The following is a 23,082-nucleotide window of genomic DNA, read 5'->3' on the forward strand; positions in this document are numbered from 1 at the left end:
CAGGAAAGAGAGAAGCTGCTTGTCTGTATGTGTGTGGTTAGTTGTTAAGAGAAAATAGGAAATCATTTTCTTTCTTAATGCACATTGCTGGTTTTATTGTGAGCAGTTCATTAATGCACATTGTTCCAAAGGAACAAAAACTGTATGTCATATATCTGTCTGTCTGTCTGTCTGTCTGTCAATCTATCGATCTGTCTGTCATTCTATCGATTTGTCAGTCTCTTTGTCTGTTTGTCATTCTATCAATCTTTCTGTCTGTTTGTCATTCTATCAATCTTTCTGTCTGTCTGTCTGTCATTCTATCGATCTTTCTGTATGTCTGTCATTCTATCGATCTGTCTGTCTCTTTGTCTGTTTGTCATTCTATCAATCTTTCTGTCTGTTTGTCATTCTATCAATCTTTCTGTCTGTCTGTCTGTCATTCTATCGATCTTTCTGTCTGTCTGTCATTCTATCGATCTGTCTGTCTGTCATTCTATCGATCTTTCTGTCTGTCATTCTATCGATCTGTCTGTCTGTCATTCTATCGATCTGTCTGTCTGTCATTCTATCGATCTTTCTGTCTGTCTGTCATTCTATCGATCTGTCTGTCTGTCATTCTATCGATCTGTCTGTCTGTCATTCTATCGATCTGTCTGTCTGTCATTCTATCGATCTGTCTGTCTGTCATTCTATCGATCTGTCTGTCTGTCTGTCATTCTATCTGTCTGTCTGTCATTTTATCGATCTGTCTGTCTGTCATTCTATCGATCTGTCTGTCTGTCATTCCATCGATCTGTCTGTCTGTCTGTCATTCCATCGATCTGTCTGTCTGTCATTCTATCAATCTGTCTGTCTGTCATTCCATCGATCTGTCTGTCATTCTATCGATCTGTCTGTCTGTCATTCTATCTAGGTATTTCCCATGTAATATGATACATTTTAGTAGTAAATAATATAGTTATTCCATTATTGTCTAATTAATTAAAGTCTTTAGATTCTCTCTGTCTTTTAATTACGTACAAATTGGCATTTCTACGGTAATCGGTGATGCCTGACAGCTTTGGGCTCCATGATCCACAACCATCTCACGTCAGAGACGCGTGCAGGATAGGCACTTTCAGTTCCACTGTCTAAATAAGCAACAGCAGTGTTGTCATTCACATGATGGATCTTTCCCAGCGACAGAGTCATCCATCAATTGAATTTATTATAAAAGGCAAATGGCACTACCAGCACTATATACAAACATAAAGAAATCAAACTCTCATTAGCGGCAAGTCGATCTTCTATTTATGCGATGATTCACGACTTGCAGTTCTTATTCTTGTGTTGTAGCATAGCTATGCCATGAGAAGATTAATTACATTAAAAAAAAAAAAACATTTTTTTTAGTCTTTTACCTGCTCTGTAGCAAAATAGTCCAATATATAACAAAAATGTGTTTATAAAGAATGCAATCATCAGAATTCTCCAGGCGAATATTGCAGATGATGATAACATTGCTGCAGTTTCTCATTCATTCAGTCAGCATGATGCTTAATTTATGTTCCTCATAGCACGCACCTTTGGAAATCAAACGTGGTTGTGATATGATTAGCTTCATCTAAACATGCCGGTTTTTCCGCTCATGTAATTTAATTTAGCCAAATAGTCGCTGGAAGGTTTGATCTTGTGAATAATGTTTTGAGAGAAGATCCTAAGCCCGTTTCAATTTATTTATCATTGTTTAGAGCGAGAGGGGAGATGAGGAGGAGGTAGGCTTGCCTCCTCATCTTTAATTACAGCTAGAAACCCAGAGACCAACAGTTTTTATTTTATTATGTTATAAGATCACATATATATATACGGATGAGTCAAAACATTGACCAGTCACAGGTGTACCAAATATCATTGATCGTCTCCTAACAAGGCAACATATTAAGGCCTGGGTAGATTAGATGGTCAGCAAACAATCAGTTCTCGTAATCAACGTGTTGGATGCAGGAGAAATGCATGCAGGAATAAAGATCTGAGCGGCTTTGGGCCAAGGGCCAAATTGTTATGTCAAGGTGACTGGGTAAGAGTATCTCTGAAACATCAAGGCTTGTGGGTTGCTCCCGGTCAGCAGTGGTGAGAATTTACCAACATTGGTTCGAGCAAGGACAAATCTCAAACCGGCTACTGGGTGTTGGGCGCCCCAAAGATAATGCACCGTGCCACTGTTCAGGAATGGTTTGAGAAACATGGCGGCTTTACCTCACAACCTACAGGACTTCAAGGGTCTACTTCTAGCGTCTTGGTGCAAGTTACCACAGGACAGCTTCAGGAGTCTTGTAGTGTCCATGCCTCAGTGAAGGAGTCTCAGATGACCACAGTGTAGATATGTATACAGGGCTTGCCATTAACACTCGCCAACCCGTTAAATGCGGGTGGATTTCAGTGGCGTTGAATTTTATATAATATACTTTTTCAATTGTAGCCTTTTAAAAGGGCATCTGAAATAATAATCTAAGTGCAATAGTGTTCTCAAAAATATAGATTTTTTTCAATAAATAACAATACTGAAATATGTAAACTTTGGTTTATTTTGATTTTGTGCTCACACCCAAAGTGCGTGCACATAAAGCCAAGTATATTGGCTATATAAAACAGTATAAAGGATTTGTGCATCATGTCTTAAAGTGACAGCAGCCTATATGAGATATTAAAATATGTTTATGACAGTTTTTCCCCATTGTATCGATGTCAAAGTTGTGGCCAGTGAAAATGCTGAGTGGCAACTTTGGAAAACCACTAGACACAGAGGCTGGTGGGCAAAATAGTTAATGTCAAGCCCTGAATGTATAAATAAATACACATACCTCCCTTTTACCAGAACCAGGAAGTATGACCATATTAGCCCGGTTCTGTCAACACTGCATTGGCTCCCTATTAAACATTGTATACATTTTAAAATATTGCTGATCACTTACAAAGCACTAAATGGTTTAGCTCCCCAGTACTTGAGCGAGCTCTTAACGCATTATAGTCCTTCACGTCTATTGCGATCTCAAAATTCCGGCCAGTTGGTAATACCTAGAACAGGGGTGCCCAATCCTGCTCCTGCCGATCGACTGTCCTGCACAGTTCACCTCCAACCCTAATCAAACACACCTGCCTTTAAGTTTCAAGTGATCCTGAAGACCTCAATTGGTTGCTTCAGGTGTGTTTGAATAGGGTTGGAGATGAACTGTGCAGGTCAGTCGTTTGGCAGGAGCAGGATTGGGCACCCCTGACCTAGAATATTAAAATCGACTGCTGGCGATATATCCTTTTCCTATTTAGCACCAAAACACATCTCTTTGGCCTAGCAAACACATAACACATTATAGACTTCTATAATTCAATTTAGACTGCATAGTTTAGGTCAGCCGGAACTGGGAACACTCCCTGATGTACTTATTACATCATAAGAAGGATGGTGTCTACGTTAATATTAGTCTCTCTGTTTATCCGAGGTTTACCGCAGTCCACCGGATCCAGGCCGTATCCGGATCTGATGAAGGACTTGCGTCTGGACACGATGACAACGCAGCCCTGAAGTGTCAACTAGTTCCTTCCCTGTAACTGAAGTCAACGGGATCCCGGCCGTATCCAGATCGGATGGTGGACCTTCACCTGGACTCATCCATGACGCATCCCTCATCAGCCCTGTGAAGGCCTCATCGACACGACAGCCATCGGCACTGATCCTCAACGCCTCAATACCAGCGTGATGACTCCGACCTCCAACCAGATGGAACTGGATTAATATTCTGAATATTCTGATCCAATCTGACTTCTGACCTGTAATGCTGCCTGAATCATAATCACACACTGTTCGCTCGTTGGCCAGAGGAGAACTGGCCCTCGACGGAGCTTGGTTTCTCCCAAGGTCACCTGATGGAGTTTTGGTTCCTTGCCACTGTTTGCCTTGGCATTTTGGCTTGCTTAGTTGGGGACATTTATTATTCAACAATATTATTGATCTGCCTTACTTAAGGTGCATGATGATGCAAGTTTCTTCTAGAAACAAACTTTGTTGTATTCTTTTCATGTTATCACTGTGAAGCTGCTTTGATACAATCTGTATTGTAAAAAGCGCTATATAAATAAAAGTGACTTGACTTGACTTGACACACATACCCCGGCCCGGATTGAGGCCTACCACCAAGGCCTACCTTGGTGCCACAACGTTTTCTACTACAAAAATAATTATACATAACAATCCCATCATAATGTGCCCAACTCTATCTCTCACTGTCATTCATATTGTCTATCACCAAGTCTTTTAGTTTGAAAATGATATGCCTGTCTGCCTTAGGCCTCACAGAGTGTTCGTGTGTGTATGTGTCGAATCAGATGTGAGTTTGCACAACCTGTTCCTGAAGACCCCCTGCTGGCTTGCCATCTATCCTGTCATTACAGAGCTCCTCTTCACTCAGAGGAGATGAAGTGCTTCCTTGGTACTGAACACAATCACACTTTTCCCAGTGTCACAGTCACAAGTTCTAGAATTCTCAACCATGAGCAGAACAACACGTTTAAATATGTACAACCCTTGCTGATGCCGAACTAATGAGAGTTCCAGATCTCCAGTTGAGTGTAGACACTTGCAATCTGCAGAATGTTTTATGCAAAGCACTTTTGGACATAATTCAAGGTAATAAAATATAATTGAGTAACATCTTAGTCTTTTTGACTGCAGAATTTTTTTTGTGCAGTCTCTCTCGGTTTTGTTGCATGCTTATACAGCTGCTGGGCTAATCTTGTTTTGTTTTCATATTTCTATTGTTGCTGATCTGTGCAAATAATTTTTCATTAGATGAAATAACGGTGTGCAGTGTTTTAATTAAAAGTGGGTGATGGTTTCTGTTGGAAACACTTTTGTTCATTCTTATGAAAAGAGTCTGAGAAAAAGGTACGTACAACTTAATCATTTATTATTCTATTTTCTCCTCTGACTATAGTGTGCTAATGAGTCAGTAATGAAAAGTTAATTGAAGAGAAAAATTAAACTGGGTTTGTTGAGGTTAAAAGAGGTTCAAAATGCAATTATTGAAACAGAATTACAGGCACACTTTATTTAAATAAATAAAAAACAGTATATTACAAGGTTGCACAAGTTCACATATTGAAGAAGCTGTAATTGCCAGAATTTACTTTATTATGATGGGGTGGGAGGAGGTGAAATTATGTCCAGTGTGGGTCCATTTTATTTTTGCATATCCATTTCAAGTGTTTCTGTAGCTCAAGTTGTAGATTTGATACCCAGAAAAATATATACAAATAAAATGTATATGTATATATGTATACGTATATTCTGCTCCAATTGTGCTCTGAGCAATCAATCAGATTTGACTTGTCTCTGAAGCAGGAATATGGGACACATTCAATTGTCCCATTGGAGCTCATTTGTGTTTGTACACGTGTAAGTGTGTTTGCATGTGTGTTTTATATCACTCTGGGCTGCAGTAGAGGATTACAGGGTGGAATGCAGCATTCTGTAGTGGCTGTTTTAGAAATCCACTCAAAGCTGTGCAACCTCAAGTGGTCAGTGTGATTAAGCTAATACGATTAGCCATAGCTATTTTATCCCAGAGATTAGTGTGTTGGACAGATGAGCGAGAGGAAACATACTTCAGCTCAGGCTGATTCAAGAGATTATCAACTCCAATCTGGCTCTTCAAACTGGCTGAGGCATCACTATAAGAAAATAAACCATTTGATTTAAAGAAGAATATTACTTCACATTTTGGGAGTTTAAAGGTGAAGTATGTCGTTTCTGCCACACTAGTTGCACTTTACACACAAAATTCTAACCTTGCAAATGCCCCTTTTTCCAAGTGTGTCCAACTGCGTCCCGCAGTAACAAACCACGCTCCCTACAATGAAACATCCATTTAGGTTCTCATCAGAGACAACCTGAAATCCCTCTGAAATCACTGATGTCATCACTGCTGCTCTTTGTCTACTTCACTTTCCTCGCTTTTTAAGCTTCACTATCACCACCTAGTAATAAGGCATACAGATCGTAAACATAGATCACAAGACCCCAAAAGTCATCCTGAGTGTTTTCATCAGGTTTTAAAGTTGTTTCGTTTTTTAATTTTGTGACCGGGGATTTAGATTTACCACCAGGTACACATTAGGGGGTTCTTTTTACTTGAAGTTTATTCATTTAATGATGTCAAATTAAACAATTTATTTTCAAATGTTGTCTATCAATTTAATAGAAAATAAACAGTTCCAGTTTTCAACGTTCACAAAAGAACCAGAAAAGAGCAGAAAAACAAATTCGACAAGGTTCACAGAGATGGTGATACAATTAAACCTGTGTGAAACCTCCTCACCGCTCTACATTACTCCGTCCAATTATCTCCGTGATACACTGTACGCCTGGGTATCAAGTTCTCCGAATCAACACAACAAAACATACATCCACAAATGGTATTCATCGAAAATATAATAACAAATGTATTTACCCATGGATGAAATCAAATTTTATTTGTCTATTGTATCGTACGCAACACACATAGTGCCACCTGTTGAAGACTCAATAGGTAATCTCTGTGTTTTTCCTGTCTTCATAATTGAACATATAAACGACAATGAAGTAACAGTTTTAAACATGCAAGGAGAGAAACAAACTTTAAGGCTAGGCTATTTGTTGCAATTTATTTATTTTATTTAAAAAATAATAATACAGTTTTCCCTGTAGCCGGTAGAACAGATCTGCAACCATCACCTAAGCCACTGCCATGACATGACATACTGGTAAATACCAGCATATTTAGCATTTAGCCAAGTCATACTAGCTGACACTGTAGTGCCACGCTCACTTTACAATACCTTACATGCCTCAACAAACTGGTTCATTAGCACCCATATGCTCAGTCTTTATTGCGATTATAGAGGGCAGATACATATAAGCACTACAAAAATGGCAGGTTGATCTAGCACAATAGGCCTGCCAAACCTCTCCTGGCCCCAACTGGATTTGGTGTTGCCAAGGCTAATGAAATGGAATGTAATTGAGTGGAATATAATCAGATGGAATAAATGGAATGGAATGAAATGGATCAGAATGGAATGGCAACGGCTGGGATGGAACAGGACTGCTCAGCTCACTGCACCCAGATTCTTGGCCTGTGTGCTGCGCCTGAGCGCAGGTTAATTTGCACAGCTGCTCAGTAAGAGAGCTCGGTCTAGAGCAGTAGTTTTGATTGGCTGTGATTTTACTCCCATGATAACAGGTGGTGTGTGCCAGGGGCGCAGATGTGGCCCTAATGTCATCGTTTGGCTAACAGCTAAAGTGGAGTCTTTGAAAAGATTAGTGCACCCTTAAGGATAGATATACTTAGAGTCAAAGAGCTTTATAGTGAAAACCTGCAGGGTGGATTTTGTCTTTAGATTTCAAACTAGTTACATTTACAGTCAAACATATAACCGGTTCAATCCGGGTTGGGGCATTGACTCCTGCTGTATTCTCACAACAGTGGACTTCTGAACGCCCTAAAGGAAATCTCCCTACAGTTGAAATGCTGAAAAATGAACAAATCAGTCCTTTAATGGAGTCTTGTAGAAATGAAGTATGAGGCTCAGCGGTTCGTTTTTAGGAGGTACATTATTCAAGCTGTAAATTGAAATGGCGAGCGGGGCTCGTAGACCAGCTCACCGATGGATCACTCTTGAGGCCATTCATTTTTCATTTTACCTATAAACCGCTATAAACCACAGCTCACAGTATGATTTTCATTCACTGTGTTGATTATGTGATAGTTTAAAATGAAACTTTCTAGAATAAGCTGCTTTGAGTTGAGGCTCATAACAGTTTACAAAATGTCTCTTAAACAAATCGTTTAATAGTCCATATCTTGTAGAGTATTTGACTAAATAGCCTACATTTATACATAAATCCTCACATGACTTTATCAATTTTTTGGTTAATGTTAGTTAATAAAAATTCAGTTAGTTCACGTGCATTAACAAATGCTAACAAATACAACTTTTACATTTTAATAATGTAGTAAATGTTAAAAATAATACATTCTGTACTGTTCATAATATATATATATAAAATTGTATTCATGGTTTTATTTTAGTTTTATTTTATTTAATTCTCGTTTCTTATTTAATTTATTTGATTGGTTTTAATCTACTATTTTTGTTTTTACCAAAAATATTGACAGTACCAATTAAACAATGGGAAAATTATTCAATTCTTTGTTCCATAATTGCATTACTAGATAGATCAACATGCTTGACTCATCATGACTTTTGCTTTTGTTCTTCTTTTGTAAACTCATTAGTTTGGTTTCTCAATCTAAACCTTTTTGTCATTTCCTTCTTGTCTTTGCCTCAGGCACGCCATTTCTCTGAGGATTTGTGTTGTAATGGGTGTCGTTTGTGAGGGAAAGGGGGGAATGATTAAGGCTGATAAAAGAGGGTAATACGAGAGACGCTTGTGCAACGATGCTGATTTCTGTTTCATTGGATATATGGATAGGTTACAAAGGGCTTGCTTTCCATATCAGAGACTGCTATCAGACTTAAGGCAACTGTGATGAAGATTGCACAATTGCGTAGAACAGCAAGTATTTACATCAGTATTTTATCGCTGGCAGAAGCGTCATCAAATATTGATGTCACAATGTGGGAGTGGCCAATCTAATGACTCAAAAAAATTAGGAAAGCAGTGAATGAAGACACTGGACATTGAATATAGGTGTACACCTCATGTTCATGTTTCCACACATACTGCAATATAATATAACAATCATTCTATAAGTTTAATTAATAAACATTCATCTTGTTCATGATATGTGCTGCAAGTCAAATGCAAATTTATTTCTCCTTCAAAATGTGAATGTTTTGCAGCAAGAATGCTGATTCTTTGTCAAAAATCAAATGTTTTTACCATTGAACAGCGAGCTGGTGACCTCCTGAGATTAAAAAGCGTTGTCAGTGTGAATGGGGCTTCAGAGTGAGTGGCTTTAATGTTTCTTCTTACCTGCTTGTGTGAGCCACATTCTAAGAGGTTTTTTAGAAAGCGAAAAAGCATTTGAGATTATGTTTTCAATTTACTTGGAAATCGACCTGTGTCACCCGTGCTTGTATATATGAATAGAATATTTATCTCATGCATTCTCAAGGATGAATGTCTCTGTTTACTGGGGTTGATGTCAGCTGGGTTTATCTGCTATCATTTCAAACAGGTACTAGAGCACTTATTTTTCCTCCTCCTCTTTATCTCTCTCTCACTGACATCCCACGTCAGGTCACGACTCGCGCCGTGTTCCTTTATCCCTCCCCTCTCTCGTTTTTAATCTTCTCCCCCTCTTCAAAGATTGTGTGATCTGCCACTCTGTGAGTCTGAAATTAGATTAACCTCTGATCAGATGGAGCGTCTCTCTGTAGATCAGCCCCAGTGTGCTGCCTAATGCCAGGGTTCACTCGGAGCTGCATCAATGATGCTAATTACACTTTAAAGGACACTTTACATAGGTCAATGAAGAGGCGAGTAATTGGAGGTTTGCTTGCATTAAAATGTGTAGAAATTGAAGTCAAGTCACCTTATACAGTAGCGCTTTATACAATACAGATTGTTTCAAAGCTGCTTTACAGTGATAAACGGGAAAGATTATTTTCAGTGTTCAGTGTTGATCCAGATCCGTTGTAAAGATCATTATCTATAAAGCAGTTCTGCAAAAAATTATGTCATCATCCAGCTCAGTTCAGTTCTCATGCAGTGTCAGTACAGTGAGAACAATTATTGGTGAATATTAAGCTATAAGGCAGAGGCGACAGTGGCAAGGAACCCAAACTCCATTAGGTGACAGAATGGAGAAAAAAACCTTGGAAGAAACCAGGCTCAGTCGAAGGGCCAACAAACAAACACGATGTCATTATGATTCATCACGCCAATATGGAGTCGAAGCTGGCCATAGGGTCAGTGCGGATGACCTGTCTGGTTCTTATGGTCTCTGCTGCGGATCTGTGCCCATGACTGTCATGTCCACGAGGCCTTCGCAGGGGCTCACGGTCTCTGCTGACATTCAGGAAGGTGTTTTGGTCGTGTCTAGATGCAGGTCAACCATCTGATCTGGGTACGGACCGGATCCGGCTGACTACGGTAACCTCGGGAAAAGGATGAGAGAGACACCATTCTTCTTACGATGTAATAAATACATAGGAGAATCAAAAAATCTCTCCAAACATAATGTTAACAATCACATACAAAAAAACTAAATAGGCAGTACTTATATACAGAGATAACAAAGTAGCTAATTAAACGACAGGTGAAAGCAATCATTATTAACTCATGAGAAACCAAGGAAACTAACAAGGGTGAGGAGAAAAATGCTAAACTGAAAGAATATACAGGAAAACGAAACACATTAGTGTTGTTCCAACCCCATATGACTGTTTCTTAAATAAAGATATGTATTTTAGGGTGGTGGAAACATTGGACCCTCAAGCACGTTTTTGTTTTCAGGCTGTGTGTTTATACATGCCTGCACATCTTAAAAATGTCATATTTTTTTATGCGTGTCTAGGGCCTGAAAACAAGCACAGATTGACAGTTTATTCACCAAACCAACTCTAGTTTTTCAGAGGAGAGTCTGGCACTTCACAAAGCACTTTACACACTAGACACTTACAATATACAAAAGATGTCTAAATGCCCTGTCAAAAAATAAATAAATAAAAATATATATACATATATATAAAATTATATGAAAATCCAGACAGACATGTTCAACAGTGCAAGGAACGCAAGGAACGCAAACACAAGTTCCTCAGCTAAATATGTGTCTGTCTAGCAAACATTTATTTTATTTTTACATTCTGCTCATAAACTGATCCATTGATTTAATTGCATCAACACTTAAAGGCATACAAATAAACAGCCCATATTTAAAAATACAGCATTTTGGTTGTGCACACATGCAGATTCAGTCTATTTACTAGATATTTTCAAATATGGTTCATCTTATTCTTTAGAAAAGAACACATGTTGTACATTTGAAGGTAAATTTGCACTTATCATCTCCTTGCCTTCACCCTCTGCTCTGTCTTTTTTTCCGGAGGATCAGTGGAACAGCTGTTTTTCTGCAGTATCACTTCTCTGTGTGGTCAAATCTCCTTAGAGCGTGGCCTTGTTAGATCCAACATGACATGCCAAATCAGCGTGAGTGGCAGATAGCAGTGCCGCGGGCCATCAGGCACTTCACTCACTCCCACTCACTCACGGCAAGAAGACAAGCTTTACTTCTTTTGTATTTTGGTAGAGGAGGTTGGTGGGTTGTGTGAGTTTCACCAGCTAGAGTGTTAACTGAATCCTGACAGCATGTAAGACACAAACACACAAAAAAACTTTTTTTTGACTGAGGGCGTACTATTGTGAGATCATTTCCAGCTGACATGTAACATTAATCTGAACAAGATGTGATAAATGAAATAGGTTTTCAGAAGCTTTGTTGTAATTCTATAGGATAAAGGCACTAGAGATGCCTTCTGGAATTCATCGGTTTTCATCATGAAGACATCCATCAGCTCTGTAAATGACACTCTTCTTTCATTTGTCATGTTTAATCACTTTGAGACGTGTCAGCGCACTCAATGTCATTGCAGTGCTCCTTTAATGGAAGGGTAAGAGCCTCATCTGGTGTCATTGTGAAGTCCTCTGTCTCCATTTTATTAAAAAGACTTGTCGCCTACAGCGTTCAGGCACACTCAATAATTCGCTTCGATCACCTGAAGGAAATAATACACTATTGCTTATTTTAATGACTTTAAGATCCCCCGTGTGCATCTTGCTGATGGGAGCACTTTTAATCATCAAGCTTCGATAACAGCGGCTGAGGTTGTATTTCTTCCCCAGGCTTACTGGAATACTAATGCTGGTGTAACGGCGAGACGAGGTCATCGCTGAAACACGCTGTCACTTCCTGACAGCGCATGAGGAAGAGGAAGTCGTTTCAGAGGCTTCTCACACACCGTTTAAGTCGTTTAATGAACTGCTGAAGAAAGTCACTTCGGTTGCGTAAGGGCAGTGCGCATCTGCGACCTCAACAATTGTGGTTTGTAGTTTTTGTTTTGAACTGTTTGGGTTTAATAAATACTCTTGCAGCGGAGCTGACTTAACTGCTAACATGTGTGCATACACCAGGGATGGGAACATTTCTGTGTTTAGAAATTGGTTCCTTTTTAATTCGTTTGTTGTAATTTAGTGGAATTGGCCACCCATTATTTTTTATTTTATGTTTAAAAAACACAATTTTATGCAGATGTTTTCTTGATTTTTAGTTTTTAGTCATTTTAATTTATTTAATTGTGTTCATTTACTAAATAGATACACTACTGTTTAAAAGTTTGGGGCGAGTAAGATTTTAAAATAGAAATTAAAACTTTTTTTAAAAGATATTTATAATGTTTTCTATTCATATAAATGCTTTCTATCCATTAAAAAATACACAATTAAGCAGCACAACTGTTTTCAACACCGATAATAATAATAAAATTCAGCACCAACTCAGCACATTAGACTGATATCTGAAGGAACGTGTGTCACACTTTACATCACAGGAACTAAATGTAATAAAAAAAATGTTTTAAACAATTATTTTAAATTGTATTGTATTAAAGTGTTTTTAAATTAAATTGTGTAAGTATTCACAGAGTTACAGTTCATTTCAGATGCTTTTCAGAATGGACTTCACTGAGAGAGAGACGTGCCTCATGTTTGTTTTCTTTATTTTACAAAAAGCACAACATTTAGTTTTTATTGTGAGTGTACACAAATAAATGTACACACATACAGTTTCGAATGATGTATGACAAAATTAGACTTTTCGAAAGTCCGAAAGTGAATAAAAAAATTCACGCTATTACTGTTTTACTGTATTTTTGATCAAAGAAATGCAGCCTTATTGAGCAAAAGAGAATTCTTTCGAAACCATTAAAAAAAAATTCCAATCTCAAACTTTTGAAAGGTAATGTATATAAAAAATACAAATCTATGGGTTCTATTTCAGACATTATTCATATTGAGTAATGTTTTCAGAAAATATTGGTCTGAACATGTCAAGGTGACCCAAGGTGACATGTTCATGATAATGGCAAATTCCGATTACAGTTCTGCATCTTGTTTGCCACCTCGGTTCAAACTCTTTAAAACACATTCTCACTTCAGTGAATGGTGCACTACCCTGACATACACACAAAGTGTCTGTACAGTCGCTCATCTCCAGTGTCTCTCTCTGTCATGCCTCCAGCCGTTGCGCCTGCAGTTTCCTCTTTGTGCTGGTGTCAGTCTTCCTGATACACAGAGCTCCCGCTGTCATGGCTCTCGGCAGCTCCTGTTGGCGTGCTGTGGGGTCTGCCGGAATAATGGATAGAGAGGTTTCTAATGTCACAGCAGACTGACAGCTCACCGGAGGAGAGGAGAGGGACGCCATTGCGGCTCTGTGCATCTAAGGGAGGCCTGACATGCCCCTGAGAGGAGTCGAGCTCTGTGTTTTTCAGGCGGCTGAGAGCCTGTACAGATATTACTCTCTCTAGACGATAAAAACCTGCATTGATGTGGAAATGTCAACTCTTTTCTTTTGATTTTAGGAGGTTGCTGGTAGGGACAGAGAAATATCCGATCCCAGTTCAGCTTTGTTTGACCCAGAGTAACTGGGAAATATTTACTTGAAGCCTGTATGCATATTACATTATAAAACTGTTCATATTGTCTTATAAAACACATTTATTCAAAATTATTTGTAACAACATTATCAATATTTGAACATGTAATAGTAAATAGTAATATAATATTTACTGATTTCCAATTATTAATAATGTTGCAATATATCAACATTTTTCATCCTCAAATATGATGATCCCCTCCCTAAAATATAGCATTTATATTTTTACATAAAAAATACCCATTTATACTTAATGCAATGTATTTAAAAGCAATGTTTGTTTTTTCTTTAAAACTGTCTTTGTCTTTGGTCACTGTGAATGTCAGGAATAGATGATTTAATGCGGTGAGAAAATAAAGGGAAAGAAACTACTGTGCGCAAAAAGTTGTTGAAGCATGTCAAGTGGCGTGTTACAATCACAGACAATGAATGTAACAGCTTTTTCCTAAAAGGGCGTAAAAATCCATTTTTGCGACAAGCAGAAAGCCTTTCTGACCCACATTCGAACAGCTGTCCCCCCTGTACCAGCCTTTAATCCAGTCCGACCAGAGGCTCCGAATAAATCTGCATTCAATTAAAGGATTACCGCTGTTTAAACAGCATTTTCTCTCCCTCTTTCTTCCTTTATCTTTCAAGTGGGTGTCCATGAATGGCAGAATTGTACATGAGTGGCACTATGTCCACTGAAGGGGAAAAAAGCACAGTCGGAACTAATATTAATGACATATGTTACAGTTAAGCAGTTAAAATTGGACCGTTTTAAAATAATAGTTCCCTCGGAAATAAAATTTTTCATTATTTTCTCAGTTATTTCAGGTTTTCTTCTTTCCGTGGAACAAAGGGATAAATTTTGATGAATGTACTGGTCACTTTTCCTATGTTATTAAGGCAAACTGGTATCATAAATATGATTGAAAGTATTAAAAGTATGGCACACCATTTGTGAACAAATTGTTCTTGTGAGTCCAATCTATTTGATGAATTGAGGTGGACAAAATACACAACTTCCTTGTAAAGTTGTAAAGACCGATTTTTACTTAAGTACTTGTTTTAAAATGTTCTTAAGTATCAAAATTAAAAAGTAAATGTCAATGCATTTGTTGAATTGTTGCATGTAATACTTTGTTGCCTCTGAATCTATGCCTGCCTACCTACCCTCATATCAATATCAAATTTTTGTCTAGAACAGTTCCAGTGGGATTGAAAGTGAGATTGAATAAGAGCACTCAATAACGTCCACTGCTCAATAAGATGATTTTAACTAATTTAAACAGGTTAGCAGCCGGGATGCAATAGAAGATCACTTGTGTTCATTTAATTCAGAAGATATTTATGCATTCATTAATTTATTCATCCACTGATATTTTTCACACTTTCCTCACATACAGTATGATGTGAGCGCTGTGGCATTTATTATACTGCAATGAGAACAAGGCTGAATCAAAACTCTATGTGTCATGTGTATGTGAGCATGAATATTGGCGTTTGTAAATGATAGGTTATGACAGGGTCCATATGCTCTGAGCAATCAGCCCTCTAACTGAGAGTTTATTTAAACCGCCGAATATGTGCATGTGCTTCTGTAATGACAGGCAATAAATCAAAAGAGACAGGCCTTGAGCTGAAATAACGAAGAATAAAACCTTTCACCACTGATTTAGAAGAAAACGTGTCTGAATTTTATAGATTTACTGCGCAGAGAGGCATTTGACTGAATTTATATTGTATGGCAGATTGAAGGTATGTTGTGAGTGTTAATATATCCTTCTTTGTAGTCCCCTGTTTCCTGTTCTGCAGGGTTGTCCTATTGGAAAAAATAAATTGGATGTGACACAGTTTGAACGCCTCTCTGGGACGTGAACATGCTAACCAGTGACTTTATTAATTAGCTGATAATGAACCGCTCATGCTCTGTTCCACTCAGAGGTGAAGCTGTAGATTCTGTTCTCAACTGTGTGTTAATTACAGGTGCCTGTGGTGCGGACGACCCCTCTCTCGCTCTCTCTCTCTCTCTCTCTCTCTCTCTCTCTCTCTCTCTGCCTGTAGATCCATCAAATACTGCATTTATATGGTTGACAGGGACCATAACATCTGGAGGGGATGTGCGTGGCTTTTGAGAGTGTGTGTAGGATACAGGTTGTAGAGTGTGCAGGGGTTTCTGTATAGATATATACATATATATATCAGTGGGAGTGACAACAAGTGATGTTATATAAATTCCTTACAATTACTGTCCTGAAGTAACTGGTTATGAGACTTAGGGACAGATTTACTAAACAGTGCAAATTAGCGTGAGAGCGGCGCGCAAAACCAAAAAAGCACCGATGGGAATGTAAAGTTCTGCACGTGATCTGTTGACAGCACGCAAATTAAAGAACACAGATGCAGTCAGATCATAATGAATAACGCAATCTACCAAGAGCAGCGCAAATTAGTGTCTGGTTTAAACCATGCTTTTTTGGGCATTAAATAATGGCGCAAATACCTTAGTAAAATTCCTTATACTCTCCTCCCATAAATTTTGCATTGAAAGGGAAACTCCTACAAATGTATATGCAAGAGGGTTTGCGCTGGCACAAGTGTTAGTAAATCTGGCCCTTTGTCACTGATTATAGGAAGAATCAGACCACTACTGTCACTCCCACTGATAAGAGCTTTATCTGATAGGCCATCCATTGGCCAGTAAGAGCTGTGCGTGTAAACCTCACTCCCCTGGCATCAAGAGGTGCGTTGGCGACTGACGCTAGAGACTGCGTTCTTAAGCGTCCTTGTTAGAGTGCCCTCCTCCCATGCTGGCGACTCGGGTTTGAGGCCCGCACAGAGCGGGACGAGAAGGATCTGAGTGGTTATGGGGTCAGGCCCAAATCCAATGTTATTTTCTTTGGTTGAATTACTGATATTTAAGATTAAAATATGCAGATTTTAGTTTACTGATTTTTTGGCTGAAGAGAGAAAAGCAGAAGCGGAATTACAGCATGGTACATTTTTCCGAATCGTAAAAGGCTTGGAAGCTCACTTGAGGATGACTGCAGAGAACACCGTTTATCAGTGTAGGCAGTTTGTCAGAGCCGTCCTCAAAGTACTCTTTAATACCTCTGCTCAAAGCGCTGCCTCTCTCTCTACTGCTGCTTTTTCTTCCATCTGTCTGATTAAAGAAGCTGCTTTTCAGGTGTCTGCATATAATCATTTTCACTATAGCTCACAGATCATAGCGTAAAAACTCACTAAAAGCCAGAACACGATGAGCAAATGGGATACATGAAAAGATTTCCACTGCATTTTTCACCCTAAAGGGGTCATATCATATTTTCCTTGATCTTTTGATATCTTTTGAGTTCATTGTGCTATGGAACTGTACTGTATATCAGAACTCAAAACTTCCACCACATCCAAAAGGGCTGGTTATTGAAAATGGGCTGCAAAAATGACTCGCCCCAAAATTTCTGATTTCAGACATGAGTACAATTTGAACACTTGACTGCACATTTACATTTCGACAAATTATTGTAGGCCTCGTATAGGCCGGATGAGTGAGCCACGAATCAAACCCTTTCCCTCTTTAAAGTATTATTGTGATTTTGAGGTATTTTTTGTGATGGTGGTTTGTTTGTTTAATATTTTTAAATCATTTTGGGACTTTTTTATCACTGTATAAATAATCACCACAATTGCACCATGCATAGTGTATCTGTGAGTTCTTTGCCATCTTTTTTTTGTAACATCTTGGACCGTTTATCATGTCCAGAAAGTGGGCAGTCAACCCCACTTTTCTACAGAGGGGAACATTAATGATATTTAACTGATAAGTCTGATCTTAAAGGGATAATCCGACCTCATCTCTTCCAAACCTTTATGATATCCTTTCTTCTGTGGAATTTAAATGTTGCGGGTAACTAAACAGTTTTGGCGACCATTGACTTCCATTGAATGAAAAAAAACCCCCACTGAAACATTTATTTTCTTTTATCTTCCAAAGAAGAAAATTTGACAGGTTTATAAGGGCATGAGGGTGATTTTTGGGTGAACAATCCCTTTAAGACACATTTGCTGACCAGTTTTACAGTAATGGAATGTAGCAACTTCCTTTAATCCATTCATACATGCTTGCCACATTCTTGTCAGTAACACTCACATATTTTTATCCCAACCATCTGGACCAACAGCAGGACTGGATGCCCTCTGTCAGACTCCCGTGAATGGGAGAAAATCCAGAGCCTCGAGTTAATTATCCCAGCCAGTTTGTCCACAGACAACTGGAAAATAGCATGGACATATCAAGCGTCCCAAAATGTGTGGTTTTGACTTGTCTCTCTTATTTTACACTGAGCATCATTGCGATACTTGAGCTCCCAAACAAAAATAAAGCGGGTAGAGAGAGAAAAAGATGGAGGCAGGAACCTATCAGACATTTAACAAGGGAATGAAAAGAAGTATTTTATGTGCTAACATCCCCTCCAGGCCCCTCCACATCTCACATTAAACATGTCATTGAAGCTGTTTCATGCAGCATGTCTAATTAAATACAATGCCTGTTTTTCTTTCTTTGGTTGGGAAATGCATCCTGGGCCAGCTTAGAAGAAAGATGACAGAATGCCCTCGCTTCAGCCCGTGAGAGACTAGATAAGACGGCAAGATGGATGTCTCTGTTTCTTTTACTTATCACTTTTTTCTCCTTGTTCTCACAAGCACAAGCAGTGAATTCTTGAGAGCTTTACAATTTTCATTCTATACTGTTTAAATGTTGTTCACAGTAAGACCAGAAAGACCTCAACTCAATAAACACAGGAATCACTCGGACCCTCCAGTGTTGCTGAGTTTAGTGTGAACTACACAGCAGATGCCAGACGCACAGTATATGTGTGTGCGTGACTCTGATGTCCAGCCTTTTGAGAGAGCTCTCGACCATTTCATCTTGTGCTTTGTGCTCTGGCTCTTTGAAGGCTGCTTGTTTTAAAGTCCCTGTGGTGAAGGTGCTCATGAGTGGTGTGTGTGTGTGCGTTGCTCTAATGCACACTAAGGGTCTGTATTTTCTGCAGTTTATCTAAGTGAGTTTAAAAAGGTCTGACCTGTAAGCAAAAAAAAAACAAACATTTTTGATCATCTAAGATTTCATGTCACCAGCAAAAAATGTATAGTGTTTTTTTTTTTTTTTTGTGTGTGTGATAATGTGCTGGGTTTTTTTTTTTTTTTGGTGAGGGGTTTTAGAACAAGTGAAATGGAGAATAAACTCACAGAACATCCAGTGTGTGGTTCAGGATTTGCCTACACTGAAAGGACCAAAAGTCCTCACAAGGTTAGTAAAACCTGAACACCTAAACTTATTACATAATGAAAATGTAAAAATTCACAATGATTTGCGTGAGGGTTAGGTTTGGGCTGTCGAACAATATTAAATAATATTATAAGCTTGGTTGGATAGGATAAGAATGAATATATGTATATAAAGCCAAATTTGTTTTCACACTTTACACTATACCTGATATAATTTTACGACGGGTTTTTACCCAAACCTTATTAATTACACTCAGTGACACAGTTATGAAGACTTCCTGCGATTTTTCTATCATCCTCAAATTACACAGCTGTTCGATCAATAGGCTCAAATGAGAAAAGAGACTCAGTGAGGATATAGGTTATAAAGTCTACAGTAGAAGACAAATTCATTCCCACAGAGAGATAGAGATGGTGTCTAAATAAGCGAAGAGTGATCAGGCTGTTTGTGTCACGGTTCAGGGTGCATCATCAGCTTCCCCTGTTGTCTGTGTTTGTCCTGTCATTTTCTGCAGATCGTGACCTGATTTCCCTCAGCTTGTTCCCTTTTCCCTTGTATTCTCTACTGTGTCTTGTTGTCAGTAGATCATGTGTTATTTGTGTCTTACCTTTGTTTGCTGCTGCATGTGCCCAGGACGCTTAGACGAGGAGTGACACCGCTGGTCGTTCTCAGTCTCGTTCCCCGTCCCGTTGGCCGCTGCATCTTGGGTGGTCTCCACAGCCTGTGTATCCGCTGGTGGGTGTACGGACAGTGCTGGAGCTCCCATATATTGCTGTTATATCTGTCCACGTGTGTCACTTCATTTTGGAGGGTGTTTTTTCCCAAAGTGTTCCAAGAAACTCTGTTTCACGATCCCTCCTTTTTACAAGATAACAGCTCTGAGGAGTTTTCTCCTATAGTGCCTGATGAGTTTGGAGAACACCTGACAAGAGATCAGAGACCATTCCAATCTCTCCAGATCCTTCAGATTCCCAGATCCATGTTGGCGCTTCTCTTCAGTTCAGCCCACTCATTTTTAGCTTCATCTGACCATAGAATCCAGTCCCTTTTGAAGTTCCAGTCGTGTCTGACAACTGAATATGCTGGAGTTTGTTTTTGGAGGAGCGAGGAGGATTTTTCTTGAAACCCTCCCAAACAACTTGTGGGGATGTAGGAGCTGTTTTATAAAAAAATTAAAAAAAATATTTTTATATATATATATATATATATATATATATATATATATATATATATATATATATATATATATATATATATATATATATATATATATATATATATATTACATATGCTGTCTGACTGCAAGACTCAAGTAATCTCTTCAATTCTCCAGCTGTGATCCTGGAGAGTCTTTGGCCACTCAAACGTTCCTCCTCACCGAACATTAGGACGTTAGACACATGTCCTCTTCCAGGCAGATTCGGAACATCTTATGTTGATTCAGCCCGGTCTCACCCCAAAACGTCATATACTGACGGGTCTTGACCATACGTCAACATACGACGAAAAGGGTACCCCTATAACGTCAATATGAGACGCAGACATAAGCGCACCAGCAGTGACTCCTAGCGGTACCCTGACGCATACCTAAACCCAACCATACCCGAATCGTCACACATGGACGTTAAAGGGTACCCTTTTTGTCGTATGTTGCCGTATGGTCAAGACCCGTCAGTATGTGACGTTTTGGGGTGAGACTGTGTTAGTTGATCGTAACATCTTAATTATTGCATTGATGATGGAAATTGACATTTTCAATGCTTTAGGTATTTTCTTACAGTAAAGCCACTTTCTATTTTTGTGAAGCTCAACAATCTTTTGCTGCACATCATAACTATATTCTTTGGTTTTATTCATTGTGATAGATGATTACGGGAATTTTGTGCCTTCTCAGATTTAAACTCCAGTGAAACAAGACAATTTCATGTTTCTAGTCACCCTGGTGTGCTTAAATATTTAAATATGAATGGGAATATACTTCAGAGATATTTTACTCATAATATTTTTTTAAGGGTGCCAATAATTGTGGGCAATGTGTTTTGGAGCAAAACATTTATTTCATAATGTAATGTAGTTTTTAGTAAAGTAAAGCAAATGGCTTGTAAGGTAAATTCCATATTTTTATTCTCTTTAATCTTCCCTATCTTTCCTACCTTCATTGAATCATTTACCTATTCCTTCCTTCTTCCTTCCCTTCCTTTACTTGCATATTTTATTCATTGTCTGTCCATCCGTCCTTTCCCTTCTCACTTAATTAATTTCATTACCATCCTTCCTTTTTATCCTCCCCTTCTTTCCTTCTTTCATTTTATCCTTTCCTTCCTGATTTCATCTGTCCTTCCTTCCATCCATCCCTTCATATATTGAGTTATTCATTCTTTCATAATTCCATCCATACATCACTCCCTACTCCCTTTCTTTCCTTTTGTTCTAATCATTAATTACATGCTCCTTCCTTCCTGCTTATTTTCTTCATATCAGGTATCAGAAATCTGAGTAATTTGTTTGTCAAACTCATTCAGCAGCATAAATCTGAGCTTCTAGTGACTGTGTGTGTGTGTGTGTGTGTGTGTGTGTGTGTGTGTGTGTGTGTGTGTGTGTGTGTGTGTGTGTGTGTGTGTGTTTGTGTGTGTGTGTGTGTGTGTGTGTGTGTGTGTGTGTGTGTGTGTGTGTGTGTGTGCGTGTGCAAGAGAGAGAGAGAGAGAGAGAGAGAGACATGTACAGTCATGATGATTAATAATGTATACAGAATCATGCTGATAACACTAAAGGGAAAAGAATATCGCCTTCATTATCTCAACCTTCCTTTGGATACAATTTAGCTCACAGGCCTCCTTTCTGCCCTTGCTCTTTCACTGCTAAATTGGCTTCTCTTTGTGTTTTATAGATTAAGGCTTTGACCCCGGCATTCCGCTTCATCTGCTTCGTGTGTGTGTTCTGACCAGTGTAAAACAACTAAAGGGTAAATCCCCCGCTAAAGACTCCATTAATGCCCATCAGTTATCTGTCGGCCATGACTTATGAAGCATTTATGAGCTCTAATTAACTGCTGTAGATTTGTGTGCATGTGTGAATATGTGTGTAAATCACAACCTGACAGTCGATGCTTATCTTCAGCTTAATTAACCCCACATAAGAGCCAGGGCCTTTTCTTCTCTTGAACAATCAGAGAATATTAGACACCACATAATTACCTTAATGAAGGGTTCCGTCTCATATTTGTAGGAAGACATGGATATATATTGCACACCTCCCTTGTTACAATAGGTTATTCTGTTCCTGCTGTGCTTGCATGTTTTAATGATAATGCTTGTCATTATAGTCCCAATTCTCAGAAAAAAATTTGTGAACCTTTTGTAATTATCATTGTAATGTTTAAATAATTTGTTTCACAGATATGGCCGTACCATATTTTATCTATGCTCTTTGTTAAATGAGATTTTCTTGTGTGATTTAAATGAAGATCAAATGACTCATTAGAGGACCTGCAGAAATCCAGATAATGACAATTAATCACATTTTTACTTGAATCTTGTTTGCTTCTAGAATGTGAGAGTAGTCCAAAGAGCATCGTGTGACCTAGAAATAGTGCAGAATCTTATTTAAAATCGTAGTCTTATTTATTTTGTCTTATATTTAACATTATTATTTTTATTATAATATCATAATTATTATAATAACATTATTATCCGGATGTGTCATAGGGTTTAGCCTGCAGGGCTGTTTCACTGTAGTCTGCAGGTCAAGACATAGACGCTTAGACTTCCTGGTTTAGCCAGAGACTCCACTCTCATTTGACCCATTCCAGCACTCATCTCTCAGCCGACTGACCCAGTGTGACCCTCCCAGCGTGACTGGAGTACACAATAGGCTCTTTCTACAGCATCTTCCAGACAGGTGCTTTACGTCCGATAGTACAGACCGAGAGGAGTTATGCTCGTTTAAATCAGGAATAGATACAAGCTATATGGACAAGCTATATTATATGGATATAATGCTATACTGGTCCCTGCCTCAGCAGTAATTTTCATCAATTTCTACCCAAGACTTTCTGTTTAAGACATCACAAAAAAAAAAATGTATGTGTTCAGTTTAAGAGTTTTGTCAATCCCTTGGGTCTGTGTAAACTGAGAAAAA

The sequence above is a fragment of the Phoxinus phoxinus genome (assembly GCF_949152265.1).
Source record: "Phoxinus phoxinus genome assembly, chromosome: 23".
Lineage (NCBI taxonomy): Eukaryota > Metazoa > Chordata > Actinopteri > Cypriniformes > Leuciscidae > Phoxinus > Phoxinus phoxinus.